Below are 24492 nucleotides of genomic sequence, written 5' to 3' on the forward strand. Positions count from 1 at the left end.
TTCTTGTGATATTTATTCTTTTCTATTTCTGTGGAAGAGCGATTCTTGCATCTGTCTTTGACAAGTCTGAATCATCTGGTTTTAAAATATTAGGACAATTGAGAAAGTACACTGAAAGATTTACAGTTGTAAATTACTGTGTTTTAAAACCAGAAATCATGGGATATGTGATAAACTTATATAGGACTATTTTTCCAGTTAACTGGAAAAAAATGATTCTATATTTGCTTATATAATTTCTGCTAATTTCTAAGGGGTTATCTTTAGTTAGTTGTTTTGTCTAACTCAGGAAAGTGTGTGATAATCAAGCCCAGAAGTTGATGCTATCAAAGAATCAAACCCTTGTCCCTAACACTGCAGGTCTTGTTACAGTGCATTTTTTTTTCTATCTCCCTGCTCCAAAATGACAGTTATACATGGAATGACCTTGAAAAATAGCAAGTTAAAAGGGAAGTCTATGCAGAAGAGCTCTGGTCTTGGATATATTCTGTGTGTAATAGGCAATAACAGCTGTACAGAGGCACACATTCACAGTCTTTGAAATTTACCCATGATGTGCAGAAAACAAATGCACTGTTAATTAATCAAATGCATATATGTGGTTTTAACCTGGTGGAGACATGATACTGATTACAGTTAGAGTTGTGACTTCTGTGAGAAATTATTTTTTAAAAATATTTAAGAAAAAAGCAAAAGGCACCAAAGTGAAGTTAAGCAATTTCTTAAGTCCCTTGGTCACGGGGCTTCCAGCTACCATTTCAGAGCAGGTGAAATAATACTAAACAGAGCAATTACAGTTAAGCTGTACCTAGAGTATTTTACTAAATATGAAACTGAAAGGGAGAGCACGTACAGACCATTGGACTTTTTGGAACTCTCATAATGTGATATAATACATCTTTTTTGCATTCTTTCGGAGGAAAAAAAAAGGCAGGATTTTACTAGTGGATCCAGCTCAAAGGGAGGAGATACAAGCTGGTGATTGAACGTCTTCAAACTCAGCCAGTGCCGCCTTGTCTTCCAACAGAAATTTTGCAGGAGAGGTGCCGAGACTACATACCTGGTCTCTGCGAGCCATCACAATGCTTTTTGCGTTCAGGATCACGCAGATGTTTCATAGGTCAGTTTACAAGAAGGCTGTTACACCACCTGTGTAGTTCACCGTATACTCTTCTGGCACCAATTTACAAGGAGAAGCATGTACCCAAACATCTGTCAGTAGCGTCACCATAATTACCTTTGAAATGACTGGTTACCTGTCATCACAGGTCTTTCTGCTATTAAGACTGGCAAAGAGGAAATTGAAAACTTGTTCTTAAGTCACCTTTGTTTGTTTTAAATATTGTTAAATTACTTCCAGTGTTGTCAAATAACATTGGCTCCTGTAGCACTGGCCCATCCAGCGCTAGTGCCTTCTGAAAGAAGAAAAATGCTCAAATCTCTTTGCCCAGATAGAATGTGGGTTGAAACATGCTGAAACAGCTGTTTGCTGTGTGTGGGTAAATGGAAGACTTGAGTCTCTGGGCCTTTAATTTTAGGTCTGTTACCAGCATTACATAGGAAAAGGTAGGCTCAAAACTGAAATATAGTAACTTAAAGTTACACATCGTAATTGTGTAACATGTAACTGAGCAGGCAGGGTGCCTCACCCCTGTGAAGTCCCAGGGAATTAAAAGCTCCAAATTATTTTCTAGAAATCAGTCACTTCCTTTGGAAAAGAAAAAAAAATAGGAGGAGGAGGAATCTCAGCCCTCCACTGTATCTTGTGAATAGATGACACAGTGATATATGAGACCAGCCCTGCTTTTGCTATTATAAATTCCCAGAAGTCGCAGGGAACTGGAATGCGCTCTCCGCAGGCAGGCAGTCTGCCCACACTTGAGGCCATGAAGGACTGGGCCCAGAGTGGTGTTTTTGCTACAGAGCTTCTACAGTTCTCTTCTATCTCAAAATATTTTCTTTACACACCAAAAAAACTTGTAAATAAAGCCTGAGCTAGGCTACAGTAAAAAATTTACCTTTAAAGATGATCTGATGACCCTCTTGCTTTAAATTTAAGAAGCTGAGAAGACTTTAGCTGGGAAGATTTTGATTGATGATCCAAGGTGTGTGTGTGTGAGTAGGTGTAAGTAATAAAGAAACAGAAAGGAATAAAGGAGGAAATCATGAAAAGGAAATTAAAGGTGAGATCTGGTGGATATGTTGGGAGAGATGGAAGAAACAGACCTTGGAGATAAAGAGGATGGAAGGAAAGGGAAAATGGATTGTGAGGAAAGGAAAAATAAGAAAAAAGAAAAATACCAAAAGGTTCATAGGCTTTTCTGGAACAAGTTGCTTCAATGCAAAATGGAGTTCCTAACTGCACAGAAACAGTGATGACAATATATGGCATGAAGTACAGAACTGGGACACTGGGAGTGGAACTGGCTGATCTGGAAGGGGAGAAGAATGCACACGAAATGGTGAACACTGATGTTTGAAGTGAATCACTTCAGAAATCTTGCATGGGTGTTTTGTGATGTTTCCTTTCCTATTCAGGGCCCTGTTGTGGGGGGAGCGCCCAGGATCTGATGCCGTAGGTTTTTGTGTGTTTCCCTAAATATTGCAGTTTGGTGTGGATGGACATAGCTATCATACATATGAAGATGTATACTTAATCTGCTTTCTTATCAGTGCCACGTACATATTATCCTCCCTTCTCCTTTTCACTGTTCTTGTTAGATATTAACACTTTTTGGCCTGTCAGTGAAGTCTTGTTGAGTTTATCTACAGTTTCTCGATGCTTTTGAGTATTGCAGTCCCTCCTTCTGCAGGGGTAGCTTGTAATCCTTGATACAGTCTTGGAGGTTGGCAGTACTAAGCAGCATCCTGTGTAAATAGTTTTCATACTCATTGAGAAACTTTAGGTTTTCTTGTCTATCCTGTTCTCACAATTATTTAAATTTTGTCTATCTTACGTCACTCAAATGTATTTTGCTTTATGGGTGCCTCATCAGACTTTTCTCTGCTTATGTAATTTACAGTTGTCACTGAATATGGTTAGGTGTAGTCTAGTAATGCTGGTGAAGAGCCTGGGAAAATACAACTCTAAAATATCTATTTTTTTTCTGAAATAAAAAAAGATTTAAGGAAGTGGTGAATAATGTAATAAATCATGAGCTATTAATGGGACTGTTTTACTGTCAAAATCTCCATTAGACACACATACCACTAATAGGATTGATAAATTAGGAACTGTGTAAACTGATATCCTACTTTCATTCTGTGGAAAAGGAAGATACATGCTGAAGCCAACTTGGCATTGGCAATGCATAGTGCATCATGTAATAATTATTATACTCAAAGCTCCACTTTAAATAAAAAAAAAAAAAAATCTAGTCTGGTTAGCCTGTCATGTGTAGCGACTGACTACACTTCAACAGCCTTTACCGTAAAAGGAAGCATGTGGTAAGATGCTTTGCTGTTATTTCAGGCTAATATTTCAAGGAGGGATGTGAACTGATGCCAGACTGGATTTTGGTAAATCCTCTTTATTAAATAAAATGTGGGATAGATGTTATATCTCTTCAGCAAGCTGTCCTTCAAGAGCTCCAGGATCTCTGTGGCAGGACTCTTCTGTAGAGGACTGGAGCCAAAGTGCTTGCCTGCCCTGTGGGCCTTTGGGTTTGGGAAGCCCAGACTGTTTGGTGTCAAGCCTGGGGACTGCGGGTGATCCAGCAGCACCTCCCAGGGAGCAGAGTGTTGCTTCCACTGCTGTGTCCTTTCATCTTTGATAGCTATGTTCTGTGTAAATTCCCCTCCTTCCAATGTGTGGTCTCTGAAACCTAGTGTAACAAAGAAGAAAATTTGTAGAAGTTGAGCAAAATTTGGTTTGGTTTGAACTTTCAGAACTTTTGAAATAAGTTAAAATAATTACCTAGGGGGTGTATATCTTAGAAAATCTGTGAAATTCCAGGAGCCAATGCTACAGATTTACGTCCCAGTCTTCCACTCATCACTTTGAAAATGAAATCCTAACTTTGCGATTTTGTTTTCATCACAATGTATTGGTCACATTTACTTAGCATAAGGCTAAAGTCTAAGTGAAATTTGTTATTAACTGCTATGGCCTGCAGTATGGAATTCTGTAATCTTTTTGCTATGTAGAGGGATGCATTGTTATGGTAATAGAGCTAGTCTGTGATTTAATCCAGAATTAATTAATGTTGACCAATACCACAAATATTTTCTGTTTCTGAGTTCAGCAGGGAGTAGTGAAGAAGCTCATGTAGCCAAAAAATGACGTATTAAGATAGGGCTAAAAGAAGAGAGAAATCTCAGAAAGGTATGAAAGTTCTTGGGAAATTATAGGAGACTGTTGGCAGAAACTGAGGATCACAGTCTAAGGAATATAGAAGTGCAGGGAAGAGGAAGGAGCTGCAAGCCACTTACCCCAGGACTCCTACCTAACAGAACAGCCAAGAGGTCTGTACACTGGCCTAAGGACTTGGCATTCGAGTGCCTACCAGAAGAGCATCCTGCTGAAAGAAGGATCTGGTCCCTACTGATGACCCTGTGGGAATGCCATCTTCTCCCCTGCCCCTTCTCACAGAAAATACAGCTGCTGTTGGTAGGGCTGGGAAGGGCCCCAGCTAGAACTGTGAACTCTGCAGTGAACAGCTATTAAGAAGGTCCTTGCCCACAGAGCTCTCCACCTGGAATGAAGGATGGGAGAAAAACAGAGAAAGAAGGTGAAATGATATACTGAAATTTGTCCTGGGTTTCTCACAGAGAGCTGGGAACAGCTCACGTTCTTCCCTTCTGGCGGTGCCTGGCTTGGTGGGCTGCATTGTGTCGTAGGACAGGAGACCTTGTGCTTGTCTGTGTGAGGTGGGAACGGCAGGGAGTCAGAAACTGAAGTGACTGCTTGGGGCACCAATCTCTGGAGTCGCATGAGGAGTATTAGGCTAAATCAGGTTATAGTGCAAGAGTGGCTGTGGGTGGGTGGGAGGAGGAAGAGAATCTAAGGCTCAGTGGCTGCTTGGAGGTCCCACAAGTCTCATATGTGCTCTTGTTACAGGCTAGTAGCAGAAAACCACAGAGATATCACAGGGGCTGATGTAATGTATTAGGCAATCAGGTGATGATTGCCTAAAGGATCTGTGGGAGAGTGAATGTCTCTGAAGCGTAGGAGGATTTATGTAAGAGACATGCTTGTAGACCCTGGGTAGTAGCACACAGCAGAACGTCATCCCTGTGGGTGCTGGGATAGGTTTAGGTCTTGCACCTGAAAGTGCAGTTCATGATGGACAGCTCTGACTGTAGTAAAATGTTGGTCCCCATCCTCGTGCTTTGAAAGGCATTGCTTACATTATGGCAGTGGTTACTAGGGGCTGCCATATGAGCTCAGGATGGCAACTCCTCAAACCTCCTGTAGGAAACGAGAAGGGCAGCTAGTTCCAAGGTACTGTAATCTCTAGTCAGGCACCAGGAAACGGTACCTTCTTTCAAAGGTTTTAGTCCAGAAGGTTACTGCCTGTATGCTGTACTGGGTAGGTTTGTTGTTATCCTTCCACCCTGGCTGGACTCAGACTCAAGAGCTGACTGAAGGTGGGATGATGACTGGGAGCGTGGGGGGAGAAGAGAGGCTTTAAGGTCTGACCGTCACTCTCCTTCATCCATACTGTCGCTGTTCAGTGCAGTATGAGATCCTAATGCTGATCTGCTCTGTCGATGCTTTGATTTGAACAGCAGAAATGCACATAGTGTAAAATAGGCACGCCAAGAGCTTTAAACAAGTAAAATAATGTGGCTTCTTGTTTTGTATATGGGATGCCTATTTTCTCATAGTTTCTTTTGTTTCTTGATTTTACTGAAGCTAAAAGATAATATGCAGAGGGATAAATGAAGTAAGAACACTGGGAAACTGAGCAGGATAGGGCAATTTTATGTGCCTTGCGTGTGGTACTCCTCTTATTGAATTCTGATATGGGAGGAGGGTTTTTGGGCTGCTTTTTTTTTGCCTCTCAGAAGGTTGAGATTACTGATTGTTTGATCTTGTGGGTTCTAATCCCATTGCCCACAATGTCTGCAGTTTGGATCATGTATTACCGTGAGCTGTTAGTTGCTGCACCCAAGGCAGTGGCAGCAGAGCTCCTGCCAGGTGTAGTCTACACCTCTTTGGAGTGAGCTCTCTGCAATTACTCTTTTGCAAGTTGGATTTCATATATCTCAAAACGTAAGCCCAGTTTGAGGTTACAGTGAGCAATAGTTTCAGACTTTCTATTGTAGTTGTTCTGTTCCAGCATTTTATTCCCTTCAAGGAGATGAAGTAGAGTCTGAAGAGTTTTCTGTTCATTAAAATGAAATGAATGACTTGATCCTGCTTTCTCTAAGCCAAGTAATATTTCCACTGGAGTTAATAAGAGGTTTTTCAGGGTAGCATGTGAGGATGAAGCTCTCTGTTTGCAAAAGCATCATTCATCACTTACTGCAATCTGAGGATCAGAGAGCGCTGCTATGTACCAGAGTGAAAGTAAATGGATTAACACTTACCAAGCTTAAAATCTTCACCCTAAATCCTTTAACCTTATTATGCTAAAATGCGTGCAGTTTTCCTTCCTAATAAATTCAGTAATCCTTGTTTTGGTTTTCTGTGTGCTCATTGCTTGGATACATCATCATGTTAACCGTGTTATAATAATAATTCAAGTGACAGTGCTGCTTCTGCTTCATTTAGGTAACAAGCATCCCTGTAGAAGGAAGATGCAGGCTTTTATAATTGCAATACAGAAAAGCACTTTCTGAAGTCATCGCGGCAAGTTGTCATTAACTTAACAAACCATCAAGGTTAACTTCTCTTCGCAAACTCTGTGGAAAAGCAATCTGAGGAATATACAGGGAATTATTGACTTCAGAGATTTTGCCCCAGGGATAAAAACTTCTATTGTCAGGTGAATGTGTGTGTTGCCCTACAGCATCCGTATGGGAAAAATATATCCCCATGCTTTAAACTATTAACCTCTCCTCTATTTGTAAAGATCTTGGGTGGCTGAGTTTATAAGAGAAGAGGGAACAGTTAGGAAAACAAGCTAAGCTTATTTTTCCAATGTAACAAAAAATTAGAACTGTTGTCTGCAGTTTTACCAAAGGCTCTCATGTGTCTGTTTATGTGAGATTCTCCAAACTTGCGTGGTTTCGGTTGAACAAAAAAGGACCTGAGATTTTTTGATTTCTTTCAGCCAAAGAATACGTTAGACATCCACAGGGGCAGGGGAGTAAGCCATGAAAAATAAGCTTCTGTGAGGCTTGGAAGCCTAACATAATTTTTCCCTGTCAGAACCTTTGGGCTGAATTCTGCTTTGAGTTGCACCCAGTAGAATCAGATTGATTTTAGTTAGGATGCTTCCAGTGTAAGCCACATCAGAGTGTGGCCATTTACTTTCAAGCTGGCAATAGGTTTGAAAATATCCAATACTGAAGAAACTGGAGATGCTATGATTTTGAATGTGTGTGTTACTGATACTCCAGGAACTGCTACATTTCATCAGGTCTGCTTAGGTGATAAGAAAATGGACTCCATTATTTTTAGGAAAATGTCAGATGTTGTCATAATGTCACACGCTTCTGTCAGTGAAATGTTTAACAGTACTGATGTGTGGTATTACGCTGGTGTTGTACAAATAACTAGATGTCAGCCTTCATATCCTCAGCAAACTTCTTTTATATCTGTGTGTCTGCTTAGATATTAAAGTTATTAAAAAAAAATATTCTTTTAAAAAGGAAGTGGAAACAGGGACTTGCCGAGGAAGCACAGGTTGCAATGTTCTCTTGGTTTGAATTAGCAGGGTGAAGTTACAGAAAACCAGAACAAGGAAGGAAATCCTTTTTATGAGGAATGAAAGAACATGAGCATACCTATTCAAAAGTTACTGCTCTGTGTGTGTACATATGTATACACACACAGATCCAGAAGATTACCAATATTTGGTACGTAAACGCTTTTCCCTTACTCTCATGGTGAGAGAAAACTGCCATCACTGTGATTTCAAATTTATATACATTTAATCTGATCATTTGGAAGTTTCTAAAATGGGCATGTAAGATGCATCATTTTTTTCTTTTCAGGAACAAATTGGCTGTAACCTCCTAAATGGGACATAAAACATTTAGAGCTGTATATATTGTAATACTGGCACATAGAATATATTTAAATACTCTTGGACACAGAATTATTTGATGATTCCCTCTTGCAAAAGAGGTTCCACCCTGCCTTTTACTGTTGTTGCTACAACCATTGTGCTGATCGTTGCTCTTACACAACTGACTTTTCTTCTCTTGAGGATTGAGTACTTGCACAGAAAAGTAGTGCTGTTTATTTAGCTAGTCTGTGTGAAAACCTTCATTTGGAATGACATTTTTGGAAGGTGGTAGGTTGCTGTACTGAGAATTTTTGGTGGGGAACTTGGCATAACCATTACAAATGGCAACGGACTGTTATTGCTATGGAATCACCCAGATGGAAGACTTAGTTTTGATCTGAAGAGCTAGATCTGTGAAAATATATGGATGTAATACTTCTTTCGAAATCACTGGAAATTGTGTTTGTCTGTTCCTTTGGGCAGCTGATCCGAACAGAATGGTAGAAAGAAAAGATGAATTCAGGAGGAGGCAGGAGAACATGGGAAGTGAATTAATGAAGGAAGAAGCTCAAATCCCTGCTTTCCCTGTAACCCTGGCAGCTTTTTGCTATCACAGAATAGTGCTTGCATGGACTGTGCTGATCTTATTCTTTTGCACTACTTCATGCATGTTCCTGCATGTTCTCACTTGTCTTAAACCTTTTCTGTAGGATCCTCAGAGCAATGATTAGTCTTTTCTGTTTCTAGCTTCTCACACAGAACTTGAGGCTCTCTTTTAATAGGTCTTCATCTCACCACAGAGGAACAGTGCGGGACAACTCCTCCTTTTCCTATTTCTGTCCAAACTTATGAACATCATGTCCTAGACAATCAATGAATTAAAAAGAATTGAGCCTTTTGTCCAGCACCAGCACTAGAGATACAGGTTAATGATCTCAGATGAAAGTTAGCTTTTAGTACAAATTCCAAGATTTGTAGTCTATAGCTGAATAGCCAAACCCCGTTTTAAGGCCTAAGTGTAATTTAAGTAGTGCAATCCTGATGACGTACTTTTGTGGACAGCAATCATGTTAATGGTTGCTTTCATGAAGTATTTGCATCAAGGAAAACATCTCATGTGGGAATTTTGTTTTTTAGAGGCTGTATTGTAAATAAATTATATAGTATTTTCCAAAATAACTTGTTTAATCATATCTTAGCTAGTTTGTAGGAGAAATACTGTTCACTTGGGGGAAAATAAAAAGGATCTCAGAAGTGGAAATCAAGGTAAACTTAAACCAGGATTGCATTACTAGGTGTTTTTGGCTTGAAACTTGTAATTTAAGAAAAACAAAGGAGAGGCAACCTTGGAGCTTGCCTAGATAACTGACAAATCTCAGCAAGTGACATTTTGATTTAATTGAATCCATATAATTTGAGAAACTCTTGCTTTGCACTTCTCTCCCTGGAGATGATCTCTTTACCTCTGGATTCCCCTTTGAATTTAATGTAAAAAAAAAAACCAACCCTACAGATTCAAGCTAAACAGATACATTCAGGCTAGATGGGCTACTTGCATGTTTTAGGTATTTACAGTGAGGTGCAACTTAGGTGCTCAGGTAATGTTTTACTTGTGATGAAGCCAAGCTTCCTGAATAATGCCAAGAAAGAATTGCAGTTTCGTATTTGTTTTCTTTGTTCATTTTTTAGCTTTCCGGAATGCACTTTTTAATCCCTTTGGTATACTTTGAGAGCTGCTAAAAGCATTTGAACTTCAGCTTTCCTTGATTTGCCAGGCCTCACTTAAAAAATAATGTGGTGAGCTCATTGACGTTGCTGATTTCTCGTCAGCCCATTCTGTTTTGTCCTGACTGTTCTCTTTTTTTTTTTTGAAGGAGAGATTGTTTTTGTATGTATGGGATTTTTTTACTCTTGTGTTATTCGAGGCTGGTTAATTTTGAATTGTGGTTTCCTTGTTTTTGCTGTGAAGTTTGTTAGCAATTTTTCATGAAAAGCAGTATTGTGATCAAGACGTTTCATGGAGGGCTTCTGTATTGCTCCTCTGGTAGCTTGTCCGCATCCATATTCTTGCTGCAGGTGTGAATGTGTCTGAGCACTAAAGGCACTTGTACCTTAGTAATGCCTGCTGGAGCTTGTCCTTACCTGTTTTCACTTCTGTCATCTCTTATTACCTTGGTCAGGAAGGGAGTAGCGAGGGGAGTGTTGACTCAAGAGAGGATTCCCAAGGAGTCCTGGCTTGAGAAGTTTTGCAGTTCTGCCTTGCTCAGGCTGACCGCTGGCACATCAGAGCAGGAAAGCTCCAGCTTTCAGACTTCCTTTTCATGGCTGCTCCTTGGCCAGAGCCCTTGATCCCTGTGCAGAGGTCTGTAACACTACGTCTCCACACCTTCTAACACATAGCAGAAGATCCACAATTTAAATGTTATTTCGGTCTGGGTACGTTCAGTACACTTAACAGATCCTGCCGCATTTCTTCTGGCTCTTCCTTGGATCTGGCCACCAACATTTTTTTTAGACCTCTCTGACAGACTGGAAGATGATGAGGGAAAGTATGTAGAGAACATACTCCTCAAAACAGAGTTGTCTGCTGGTTTCATCACTGAGAGTTCTACTGGACATTGACCCAAGTGAGACAGCTCACGTTCTCTTGGGAAAAGTGTCGTGGTTCTGTATGGTGTTGGCAGAGGGAAAAGGTCTTGAGCTGGGTGTGGGTATCCAGACCTACACATTGGAGAGAGAAGTACTGTTGGGTGGAAACAAAACAAACAAAAAAACCCCCTCCAAAACCCCCAAACCCATCCCACCAAAAACCTCCACATTTTGAGAGACTCGAGAAATAATGTCACATCAGATTTTGTTAGAAATATTACTTCTGCCACTGGAAACCTAACATTTCCATTGTCAAAAGATGTTTTCTCTAGTGAAGATGACAACAATAGTTCAAATTGTGCTTGAGAAACTTTGCTAGCTTGGCACAGTTCCACTCTTGGACTGCCTTTCATTTTATAATGTGCTTGTAGCTCAGCATGAACTCCTCTTGGAGGCAACAGGCATTTGGAAAATGTGCTGTTACCATCACAATTGGTTTATATAATTCCTTATATTATTGAGATGATGTTGCACTTCGGGCTGGACAGCCTTCACAGCAGCCAATAATAGTAAAGTTGGGTTGACTGTATAATAATGGAAGGCAGTGGTGTGAAGTCACTTATAATAGCTACAGTAGGACTGTACTCTGAAAGAAATACCTTCTTCCCCCTTCCCAAATCAAACCCATTCCCCCTGCAAAGAAGATGTGTAGTCATGTAACATTAACATCTGCTGTAGTCTTTTTTTCAGTCTTGTACCACCTCTGTGCTGCTGTATTACCATCTGATTTCACACACAGGCTAAAATGAATCATTTATTGATTTTTTTTTTTTAATAGCAGTTCTGCTGTTACTTCCCACTGTAATGTTAGCAGTGACCCTGAGACGAGTGTCTGTGACACAAGTGTCTTGATCTCCCGTGTGTTTCTGAGCCCAGCATGACAGAGTTGCGCAACTTGAAGCAATAATGATTGCTAGTCGTTGGCACGCTCACCTTCAGGCATAGGTAATCTTGACATTTCATGCCTCCTTTGTTACTTCTCTTACAAATATTCTGTTCTGCTCATGTGTTCTTCTGTGTACGCTGGGAATTTTTCTCTGGTCCTGTATGCCATGTTATTTTTGGGATTTATCTTTCATGAGTGTCCTTAAAACTTTTGAAATTGCACATTCTTCTGTGCATATATCAAATTATGGGGATTAAACAGACTTACTTTGTTTAAAAAAAAACTTGAAAGCTGAACATTTTGCCTTAAAAAGTTGGTGTTTTTCCCTCTGAACTTTTAGGTGGAAAAATAAATATTTTGTTTTAGACTAAGACTTGAATCAGAATGAAATGTTCAGTTTGAACCAATAAAAATGTGTTGGTTTGGCTTGATATAAATTTGATATAAATTCAGTGCCTTGAGGGACTGTAGTTTGGAACCTGCCTCTACCATCTTTCTCCTCAGAGTTTAGGGACCGCAGAGAAGAATACAGGCATGAGGTCCTTCAGTTGCAATTTGCACAACCAGGGCAAAACAGAGTTCCCCTGAAGTGAGAACTCAAAACTGTTGCTGTGCTCCTTGCCCAGGGACACAGTGGGAATTTGGCAGCATGTTATCTGTGTTTTTGTTCTCAACTGGTGAATTCTTCTTTTCTCTTGCAGAATTCACCGATAGCTTGTGAACATTAAAAGGTTTCTGAGTTTAGGCACGAGGCAGTTAATTTACCAAGTATTTCCTCCACACTTCTATAGTTTTTGAAAGACCTTCTACTCCTCTGTCATCACCGTGAAGACAAACGGTTTTGTGGCATACTTGAACAATACTGGACCTTCCAGAAAGAGTAGCTATATTTGCCAGGAAGTCTAGCATGGAGGACACAGCTGTAGGTCCATTTTTCGGGGTCAGCACTTTCAACCACAAAGTCAGCGATCGGTTTCTGCAGTATGAAGCCTTAAGCAAGTTTTAGCTTGACGGAAGGGAGTGCTGTCTAGCTATATACTGTAGAGATGGTGCATGCTTTCAGCTCAAAGGAGAAGAGTCCACAGCAGGACAAAGGTTTCAGTTGGGGGAGAAAAGTATGTAGTAGCTGTTGCAACCCCTGCTATTAGTGGCTCTTCTGACAAGATACTGCACAGGGGCCAAACCACAAATTGGGCAGAAAGGAAGAACTATGTATGAAATGATTATTCTGTTTGACTCCCTGTGTCTTTTTTCCCTACCCAAATGCTTTGACAGGAATTTCTGTGCTACTTGCATTAGTTGTGCATAACTACTAGGAGACGGCGTTGGCTTTTTTTAAGGCGGTGTTTCCACAAGCATGTGTTACATTCTCACACTGGGGTGTAAACTTTTCATATATTTATGTGTATATTTTTCTTCATTTTTAGTCCTTACCTCACTGAAGTTGAAATTTGAAAGCTTACCTTCTCTAGTCTGGTTTTAAACGAGCAGGAAAGCAGTGGTCAGCAGAATTTTAAAGCAAGTGTTGCAGTGTCAGTAGCAACGTGTAAGCAGTAGATGGCACAGCAGAGGTAAGAATGAGCGGAGAACAGCCACTTCATACAAGTTTCTGCCTGTATCTTTAAGCAGTTTAAGAATACAAATAACCAAATTAGGAAGGTTTGTATCTAGCCTGTAGAGTGGCTATTCTGCTTGTTAACTTGATCTTTTATCCTAGATTAACTGAAGTCTTTGAATTGTAAGTATAATACCTTTTCACGGTGGGACACTTAGAAAAGTAGTTTTCTCTTTATGTTGTACCCTCTGGTAAATGGAAAATAGACACTGTATGTGCATGTAATAAAAGTTATAGGAATCATATGCTTATGCGCTTTCCACCTTTCATGATTTTCCCAGTGAATAGATGCTGAATTCTTGTAGCTGTTGTGTCAGGAAACAAATCTCATGAGCATAAACTTTCCACTACTTCGTGCTTTGTAGCTCCCAAGATGATGATCAAAAGCTTTTCTCAGTTCATGTGCTGTATAATGTACGTTGCAGGAAGTTATTAGGTATTTGCTAAAGACAAAAATACTTGTATTGTTTCCTTTGAAGAGTGAAAAGTTACAGTGTAAACAAGGCTCCAGGTACTGGACTAATGATGACAAAAATACCTCCGTCTGTTTCTTACAGGAGATTTCTTTTTTTTTGCCTTTGCATTTGCAGGGGAAAAGCTTCAGATGGAAGGTCGTGGAAGGGAGAGGCCACAAGGGAGCATGGTCCGTCAGTTTGTGACAGGTCAGGAGCAGGGAACTCATCTCACTTCTACTATTGACTTGATGTGTGACCTTGGGCAAACCACGTTTCCTCTGTGGGCCTCGCTCCGCCTCGCCTTTCACTGTGTGTCATTCAAAATAGTGTGAAATGTTGCTGTTCTAATTTAATACCCTTTTCTATTCATTCACTGTGTTGTATAGGTGTAGAGAAGAGACAGATCCTATTTGCTTTCTTTCATTTATATCTGTTGGTACAGCCTTAGTAGATTAAAAAAAAATGTGGACTTTGTCTCCTATTTACCCTATCTTCAAGTAAGTTATCCCATGATAAGAGAAGCATATTAGACTTGTATTATTACCTGTTTCCACAGGCACAATATATACCTTCATATCAGTGTATTTCTTTGGCTGATGTAACTACAAAAAGCAACGTGTACTTACTAGAATGAGAAGAAGAGGAGGGAATTTTTCAGCCCAAAGCACAAAGACGCATGTTCACCTTGATTCTGCAATGAGAATTGTACCAGACTGAATAAACCACAGAGCTTTGGCATTATGGTATGAGTTAAAGTGCAGAAAAACATAGCTTCAAAATAAAACTTCGCATTGAATTACCTTGTATAAATGATACTGCCATTGCTTATTGCAGAGGTTACTTATCTTAACACAGGTGGCTGGGTGACACTGAGCCTGTCCTAAGCCCAGAGAAGTCACTGGGGTGTACTCTGTGACAATACATAGAGATCATGTCCTTTGCCCACTGCTGCCAAAACAGATGCTCAAAGCTATTACCAATATGTTGTAACTTAGTGCTTTCCAAAACAACATGTGTTCTAGCTCTCTGATGTACAGTGGGAGAGGGTATCAAATGAAAACCTTTGCATCCCTACGAACAAGCTCTGAGCTTCTGAGGAGGTGACTGAGTGACCTAAGAAAGTAATAATCTTACATTTTACTTTCTGAATTTTTTTTTTTTTTCAATTGGAGTCTGGATTTCACTGAAGGCTGTGAGCATCTCTGAGTTCCCACTGAATCTCTCTGATTTAGGGACTAGGTAAAAAGTCAGTAGGTGGTTTGTTGTTTCTGCTTCGTTTCAATTGTGTGTCTCAGGAAAATCCTCTAGCATCACCTCCATGTTACTTAAGTGATCTGTACATGTCATGATTTGATCACATTTATGCTCTTTTTTGCCTTTTATGTTTTGCCTTTACTGAGGCACAGTTCACTTGACTAGATTTTTTTCTTGACTTCATTAGTCTCTGTTAACACTAGTTCCAAAATCCTGAACATATACATCATCCTGCAATATCCTTTTCCTTAATTGAAGTTTGGAGCTTAATTATACAACTAAAGACACTTTTATTTTTTAATATTACGTGCTCTTAATTTTAAGTAGTGATGGCATTTTGGAAAGTTTGTTTCATCTAACACAGGCAGCAAGTTAAAGATTCTCCCAATGCAGATTCATTTAAAAAAACCCCTGAGATTGCAGGATGTTTTCTCATCTGCACTGTGCATTTAAAGTTAAACAGGTACTAGTTCTTTTATGCCATAAGAGGACCTTTAACTTAAATTCCTCAGATGTTTGCAGCAAAAAGAATCTTTCGTGAGTGTGAGGGAATACAGAAACAAGGCACAGCATTTCAAATTTCTTGTGTACAAAAAGAAGCTTAAAATAAACCCCACCAAAACCAAAACACCCCCTCCCCTCCAAATGCTAGCAGAGGGAACGTGGAGGAGATGGAGAGATATTTGCAGACTTTACAAAGGTTTAAAATGGGCTCTGTTTTCTTCTGTCAGTGGGATACTCAGACTAATCTGTGAATAGTGTCTGTTTATCATTAATTGCTGTGGCTCTGTGATTCCTACCTCCCACTAGGACTTCCATGAAAAATAAGATGCTCTTAGCCAAACAAAATTCCATGGGGGAGGAGGGGAAAATAAACAATTAGCAATGGGGTAGGGCACCAGTATATATAAAAAAATGTAAACAGTAATGGAAAGAATGTCCTGAAATACTGTGTAAGAGCAAATAATTTGTTGCAGCAGAAACTAATTAAAGGCTATATAGTAATTCCAAAATTGTAGGTGGTTTTCAGAATGCCATTTTAAATGGTGGTATTGGTGAAATTAGGGTGAGATTCCTCTTAATGGCAGATGGAAAGAGCTGTCCTGTCTGAGACAACCTGTCTGCCTTGTAGTAGAAGCAATCACCTACGCTGTGTTTGCTGAGACAGGTCTGGTTTCCTTGCTTCCTTACACGTTGTTTTGCTTCTTTATGGCTCCTGCTTTTAAACCGTGAGCCTTAGCCGTATTGCCATATTTGATTGAAAAACAGTTGAGATCAAACATGGTAGATGCTTTGATTATGTCAAAATAATAAGGCTGGCAGGGGTGATACTGTTGTGGGTGTCTATTACAGGCCACTGGATCAGGATGAGGAGGGTGATGAGGCCTTCTACAGGCAGCTGAGAGCAGTCTCGCAATTACAGGGCCTGGTTGTTGTGGGGGATTTCAACTACCCTGATATTTGCTGGGAGGCCTACTCAGCCAGCCATCCCCAGTCCAGGAGGTTCCTCCAGTGCATTGATGATAACTTTCTGATGCAAATGGTGGATGAGCCAACTAGGAGAGGAGCGCTGCTGGATCTGATCCTCACTAACAAGGAGGGTCTGGTTGAAGAGGTGAAGGTTGAGGGCAGCCTTGGTTGTAGCGACCATGAGATGGTAGAGTTCAGGATCTCATGTGGCAGGAACAGAATAGCTAGCAGAATCACAACCCTGAACTTCAGGAGGGCCAACTTTGGCCTTTTCAAGCAATTGCTAGGGGAAATCCCATGGGACAGGGTACTAGAAGGTAAGGGGGCCCAAGATAGTTGGTTAGCGTTCAAGGACTGCTTCTTCCGAGCTCAAGATCAGAGCATCCCAACAGGTAGGAAGTCAAGGAAGGGTACCAGGAGACCTGCATGGTTGAACAGGGAACTGCTGGGCAAACTCAAGTGGAAGAAGAGGGTGTACAGATCGTGGAAGGAGGGGCTGGCCACTTGGGAGGAATATAAGTCTGTTGTCAGAGGATGTAGGGAGGCAACTAGGAAAGCTAAGGCCTCCTTGGAATTAAACCTTGCAAGAGAGGTCAAGGACAACAGAAAGGGCTTCTTCAAATACATTGCAGGTAAAGCCAACACTAGAGGCAATGTAGGCCCACTGATGAATGAGGTGGGGGTCCTGGAGACAGAGGATAAAAAGAAGGCGGAGTTACTGAATGCCTTCTTTGCCTCTGTCTATACTGTTGGAGGCTGTCCTGAGGAGCCCCGGACCCCTGAGGCCTCAGAAGAAGTCAGGATAGAGGAGGAATCTGTCTTGGTTGATGAGGGCTGGGTCAGGGACCAATTAAGCAACCTGGACATCCATAAATCCATGGGCCCTGATGGGATGCACCCGCGGGTGCTGAGGGAGCTGGCGGAAGTCATTGCTAGGCCACTCTCCATCATCTTTGCTAAGTCGTGGGCAACGGGAGAGGTGCCTGAGGACTGGAGGAAAGCGAATGTCACTCCAGTCTTCAAAAAGGGCAAGAAGGAGGACCCGGGTAACTATAGACCGGTCAGCCTCACCTCCATCCCCGGAAAGGTGATGGAGCAACGTGTCCTTGGTGCTGTCTCTAGGCACATCAAGGATAGGGGGATCATTAGGGGCACTCAGCATGGCTTCACCAACGGGAAGTCATGCTCAACCAACTTGATAGCCTTTTATGAGGATGTTACCCGGTGGATAGATGATGGTAAAGCTGTGGATGTGGTCTATCTCGATTTCAGTAAAGCGTTTGACACGGTCTCCCACAGCATCCTCGCAGCTAAACTGGGGAAGTGTGGTCTGGATGATCGGGTAGTGAGGTGGATTGTGAACTGGCTGAAGGAAAGAAGCCAGAGAGTAGTGGTCAGCGGGACAGAGTCCAGTTGGAGGTCTGTGTCTAGCGGAGTTCCGCAAGGGTCGGTTCTGGGACCAGTTCTATTCAATATATTCATTAATGACTTGGATGAGGGATTAGAGCGCGCTGTCAGCAAGTTCGCTGATGACACAAAACTGGGAGGAGTGGCTGAGATGCCGGAAGGCTGCGCAGCCATTCAGAGAGACCTGGACAGGCTGGAGAGTTGGGCGGGGAGAAATTTAATGAAATATAACAAGGGCAAGTGTAGAGTCCTGCATCTGGGCAAGAACAACCCCATGTACCAGTACAAGTTGGGGGCAGAGCTGTTGGAGAGCAGCGTAGGGGAAAGGGACCTGGGGGTCCTGGTGGACAACAGGATGACCATGAGCCAGCAGTGTGCCCTTGTGGCCAAGAAGGCCAATGGCATCCTGGGGTGTATTAGAAGGGGTGTGGTCAGCAGGTCGAGAGAGGTTCTCCTCCCCCTCTACTCTGCCCTGGTGAGGCCACATCTGGAGTATTGTGTCCAGTTCTGGGCCCCTCAGTTCAAGAAGGACAGGGAACTGCTAGAGAGAGTCCAGCGCAGAGCCACGAAGATGATTAAGGGGGTGGAACATCTCCCTTATGAGGAGAGGCTGAGGGAGCTGGGTCTCTTTAGCTTAGAGAAGAGGAGACTGAGGGGTGACCTCATTAATGTTTATAAATATGTAAAGGGCAAGTGTCAAGAGGATGGAGCCAGGCTCTTCTCAGTGACATCCCTTGACAGGACAAGGGGCAATGGGTGCAAGCTGGAACACAGGAGGTTCCACTTAAATATGAGGAAAAACTTCTTTACGGTGAGGGTGACCGAACACTGGAACAGGCTGCCCAGAGAGGTTGTGGAGTCTCCTTCTCTGGAGACATTCAAAACCCGCCTGGACGCGTTCCTGTGTGATATGGTCTAGGTAATCCTGCTCCGGCAGGGGGAATGGACTAGATGATCTTTCGAGGTCCCTTCCAATCCCTAACATTCTGTGATTCTGTGTGAAAATAGTAATAACAGTTTATATGCTGTGACACTGGTTTCTATACAATTGCTTTTGTAGCATCAAATGATCAAGCATATTATGATAAAAAGCCTTTCAGCATGAACTTCGTACCACCGTCCGACACCTTTTTTCCATGTCTCTTCCTGATTTTTTTTTTTAACACTGAGCGGAAAAAGAAGCTGGCTGAAAGTAACCCTCAGACTTTTATTTTAGTGATGTCTGAGTATTAGGAAAAATACAGGGAGTCAGATTCCTGAAAGAGATTGACTGATACATGTTTTTTTGGTTTTCCTTCTATGTTATTTTACCAAGACTAAGGGGAGATACTTGGCCAAGTTCAGCTGTTTAAAACAGTCCCATAGAAATGTAGCAGAGTTAAAGACACAGCGTGTTTTAAACATTTCCAGTTGAAGTGCTGTGACTGTAGCCTCTTCTTGGATGTCTATAGTCTATTATAAATTGATTTTTCTCTTGTGTCTAGTAGCTTTAATGCTGAGCTAGTAGTGTTGTCCTAAACTAAATCTAGTAAGCGAGGGTCCTAAGAGCCAGTCGTGCTTTCATACACCTAGCAATTGCTCCTCTGCTTCTCTGCATGTTACATCTATTCCCATTTACTGCAATGCCCCCACATAAGCATTAATAGCCTAGGGTCAAAATCTGGATTCTGGAAAATTCAGATTGACTCAAGCTATCAGCTATAAAGGGAAACAGTGTGCAAATGAAGGCTGTGTTTCTACCCTGGTCTATTTTGTCCCTACAGCCCTTTTTCATCAGCAAACTTCAAAGCAAGTTGTAAATTTCTGGAGAACTTTGGATGATGTGTACATAGTGACACAAAGTAATGTGGCCAGGACAGTGCTCATTATCTATGACAGTGATGGAAACACACCACAGTTCCTTGGCTTGGCTGCCTAATTCAGTGACGGTGGTTCTCCGCATGGGACTGACGATGCTGGGTCAGACCAAGGGTTCACCCATCTACTGTGCTGTCCCTGACTGGCATTTCTTTGCACTTAAGGAAAGGAAAAATAAATTCTGTCCCCACTGGCCAAGCTTCCGACAATTTTCTGTTTAAAGACTTACTGAGTTAGAGATCCCATCTGGTTCTTTGTATTTCATAACTATTCTGTTGTATTTCATAACCAACAGGCCAATTCTCTGTGAATTTCTTGTCTTCCTTTTGAATCTATTTATGTATTAGGCTTTTCCACGATCCTGTGGCAGTGAGTTCCGCAGTTTGTGTTGTCTGAAAAGTGTGCTTTCTTTTGTTTGTTTTAAACCAGGTATGTGATAATTGCATGAAGTGCCCCCCTTGCTCTCATTTTATGAGGTGAAAGTGAATACTTGTACCTTATGGCTTTCTCTACACCATTTTTAGACTTGTATCATGATCCAGCAAAGAGCTGTCTGTATTCCATACTGATGAGTCCTTAGCTTTTATAGCCTCTCCTCTGATGGGGAAGCCAATAACTACCTCTGATTCACAAGGCCACAATTTTCTATGCTTTTTGTACTAGATGAGGTAACTAAAGTGACTCCCAAGTTCTACTTCTTGATCAGGAATGATTAATTTAAAGCCCATTATTAGGGGCATGCAGTTATTTTTTTCTTCACATGCATTAATTTGCATTTCTCTGCATGTAGCTCAGGATGGTGAGCTTTTTCCTGTCACTATTCTCAGTTAGCTTTAGTTCTGGAAAATATTTATTTGGTTAATATGCTTATCTGTAATGTGCAAACCTCACTGTTTTTCCCCTCATTGATTCCATATTGAGCAGTGAAAGTCCCAGTTGCTATCACAAGGAAATCCTACAGTTTACCTCTCTACTTGTTATGAAATCTAAGCATTTATGCTTATTGTTTATCCTTAATGTTTTATCAGGAATTGGTCTGGGAGAGTGCATTCTCTCTTATAATACTGTTTTGCTGGCATGATTTTTGAATAAGGGCAGGTAAGCTAGAAAGTTACAATATTGTATTTGTTCACATAATCATGAGAATGAAAAATACCAGGGCTGATAATGGAAGTGGAACACATGAAAATAAATTATTGTCTTTTTTTTCACTGAAGAAGCAATTTGCTTTTGCTTGTCCTCCATTTGGCTGTAGATGAGAGGCATTGCTGAAAATGCTTCATTATCCGTTAGCTAGTAAAGCTTTTCTTTCATCAAATAACACTCACTTGATGGCGGAAAAAATATTTCCCTACTTTGAAGAAGACAGCAACATACTGTCATATGGCTTCAGAAAGTGACAGTGCTGACATAATGGGTTTTTTCTTTGTGTAACTTACTTTCTCTAGCGTGTACGAGCATTTGAAACAAATAGTTCTGTTTTTGTATATATAAAAAAATTAAGTTCTGATGCCAAATCAGAGGCAGCAATTAGGGGTGCAACCCAGAGGTGCTACGAAGATGCAGAGTACATTGGTTTGGAGTGTTTTTGGAAGCTAGAGGAGTAAAATGGTTCTGGCAAGGGTGAGCACAGGCATGGGGGAACAAGAAATTCTGTAATGTGTGTGGCTGTTTATTACACTGGCTATAGCCAAGACACTTGCTTCAATCAGATACTAGTCAACCCTTTTTCTTGGCCATCCTCACTCTTTCTCTTTGTCCTTGTATTCACATATAGTCAGAAAGTTTTATTCCAGCTTTGTAATGAGTTCATTAAGTTCCTGTTCTGGAACCTTCTCCCTGTCAGCACATAACAGAAGTTGCACAATTAAAAATATTTACAAATGGGTGTGGAAGTGTAGAAGGAACTAAACATACCAGGCTTGACTGTCAAGAACTGACTGCCTAAGAGGAAAGAACTATTTCTTCGTTAAAAAAAAAAAAACAGTGAACCAACCAAAAAAATCACTTGAGCTGTTACAATGGTGACAAAAGTGCTTTTGGCGTTTGCTCAATACGCAGTACAGAAGATTGGTATTCACTTCGTGTTCCACTCATGTTTTCTACCTGAAAATGTCGAGACATTGGAGATATGCAAGACAGTCTTGAACCATCTAACATACTGTGGAGTGCATCTTTTTTGGATCACCAGATTGTTACAGAAAAATCAAACTGTTACAATAACTGAATATCTCAGAAGAAAATTTCTGAGGTTTTTGTTTCTTGTTTTCCTCAATGCCGGAGTGTCTTGATTTGGTGACTTCTCCTAAATAGCTGTGTATACTTAGAACCTGTCAAGTCTGAACTTATTTTCAAGTTACATCAGCTGCAAAGTACTGTGACATCTGTACTATGAGAATATTTTGTTCTGTTCACATGAAATTGTGTAGAAATGAAAGAATTGTACTCATTTGTCTGCTGTTGTTGCTGTTTAAGAAGACTGTCTATTTTCTGTCCCATGTAGGTCTGGGGCTCCACCTGGGTCTTGAAGGTAGTGATATTTTTCAGAGGGCGCACTTTGTAATGTCTGTGGCCATACTTCAGGAGGGATAGAAATTGTAAAACCATCTGCAGCCAAGTCTTGACTTTCCAGATTTATTGTCATGGCTGGGGCGGGGGGAGTAGTTTGAATAAACAGAATGAAAACAAAGCAGTCCAGTTAGAACAAAAAATGTCACTAACCTTTGAATCAAAAATGAGCAGGTCCCATTATTGTGTACCCCTCAAGGAATTGCCTTCCTGAGGCATCCTGCCCTGCTTCCCTTGTTAGTCTAGCCAGCTTCCTACGGAGGAACAACCTTCCTCTCCTTCCTCTTGGCTGGATCCCTGTTGAAGGCTTTCGGCTGGAAATCCTGGGGTGGTTGAAATTAATATACTCAGCATGGCTAGTCATAGTGCCTAATGACTTTCTGCCTAAAACCAGCATGGCCTTGGTTTTGGATCTGGTCTATTTAGGCAGGAGAGCACTGCTCAGATCTCTGGAGGGGGCTTGCCTAGCCAACATGCACACTTTTGCAGCTGACTGGAAAGATAAGCATGTATGTACGTCAGAACGTGTGTATGTACGTATGGATATCATACATATGTTAGCTGCCAGTGCAGAAAGTGAAACGTAGAGAGCAGTGTTCTCAGTTTTAGTCTTATATGGAACAGATTTTTCAGGGGAAAAATGTATAAAATAACCTATTTTCAAAAACTAGTTTGATGAGTTAGCAGCAGAGGACTTGCTTGCTTAATTATTGTCAGTTTGGAAGCATCCTTATCCTGTGTTTTTGAGCATAAAAAAAGTCTGAATTCTGTAATGAAGTTCCAATTATATTAAAATTTCAGCTTTTAAAAAAAAAAAGAGGGGTTATGGCCTGCTGTTGTTTGTTTGTATCTAGTAATAATCTTTCACCTTTTCATCTAGGTTATATTTGTGTTCACTGCTAGCTGAAGGGAAATTGTTTTAACAATTGTGTTCAAAGTGGCTGTATAAAAATGGCAGGAAAAATAATTTATGCCTAGAGGGTTTATGCCAATGTTAAGTGACAATTCCATCAATTTTCATTTTGTGTGTTGAGGTAGGTAAGGTGGTTGTGTAAACTTTAAATCTCGCATTGTTGAGTCTTTTTTGCCTTTAGGCTTGAGCTCAAAGGAAGAAAAAACATATAAACTGTGTGTAGCTTCTCCGCTCCCTGTTAAGAGCAGATGCAAGCTTTTTTCTTCCCTTCTCTTGAAGAATCAGCGCTTCGCTACTACTTTCTTCTTTTTGATTGTGGTGATAGTCTTTCCTCCTGTATTTAATTTAGCTAATGGCAGAATGTGTCCTGGTAAGTGGTGAAGATTGCTATTGACTGTTGGTTTTGATTCATTTCCTGAGAGGATGAGCCTACATCTTAGGTACTTGGTTTTTTTAGAAACCAGCCAATTAACATGGAAGCTGTGTGGGAACTGGAACATCCATACTGTGGAAATTTTCATGTTTCCAACTAATTTTTCTCTGCAAATCTGAGCTCAGGATGTCTGCCAAGAGGACTGCCCCCTTGGGAGCTTGCCTGTGGGTGGGCTCGCTAGTCTTCTGTATCTGGTTTTCATTGAAAGATATTTGACAGTGTCAGTTCCTGTAGAAATTTGTTTCTACAAATCAGCATTTTTCCATTGGAAAAAAAAAAAGTTTCTTTCTGACAATCTTTAATGAAAACCAAACATAGAAGGGAAACTGAGGAATTTTATGACCTCACCTAGCAATGTCCTCTAAATGTACGGTAGGAGAATAGCCTGTATCTGAATGGTCCAACTGGCAGGCTGTAAGCCTAGCCCTGCCTACAAGCTGATTTTTTTGACCTGCCAAAGTAGATGACTAGAGAAAGTACCTTCCTAGCCTTGCTTCAGGGTAGTAGAATACGATGCAGTAGGAAAAAAATAGAAGAGAAGGAGTGGGAAGAGGTGACTGAGTTACAGAATCACAGAATCACAGAATGTTAGGGATTGGAAGGGACCTCGAAAGATCATCTAGTCCAATCCCCCTGCCGGGGCAGGATTGCCTAGACCATATCACACAGGAACGCGTCCAGGCGGGTTTTGAATGTCTCCAGAGAAGGAGACTCCACAACCTCTCTGGGCAGCCTGTTCCAGTGTTCGGTCACCCTCACCGTAAAGAAGTTTTTCCTCATATTTAAGTGGAACCTCCTGTGTTCCAGCTTGCACCCATTGCCCCTTGTCCTGTCAAGGGATGTCACTGAGAAGAGCCTGGCTCCA

Source organism: Nyctibius grandis, chromosome 6, assembly GCF_013368605.1.
Source record: "Nyctibius grandis isolate bNycGra1 chromosome 6, bNycGra1.pri, whole genome shotgun sequence".
Lineage (NCBI taxonomy): Eukaryota > Metazoa > Chordata > Aves > Nyctibiiformes > Nyctibiidae > Nyctibius > Nyctibius grandis.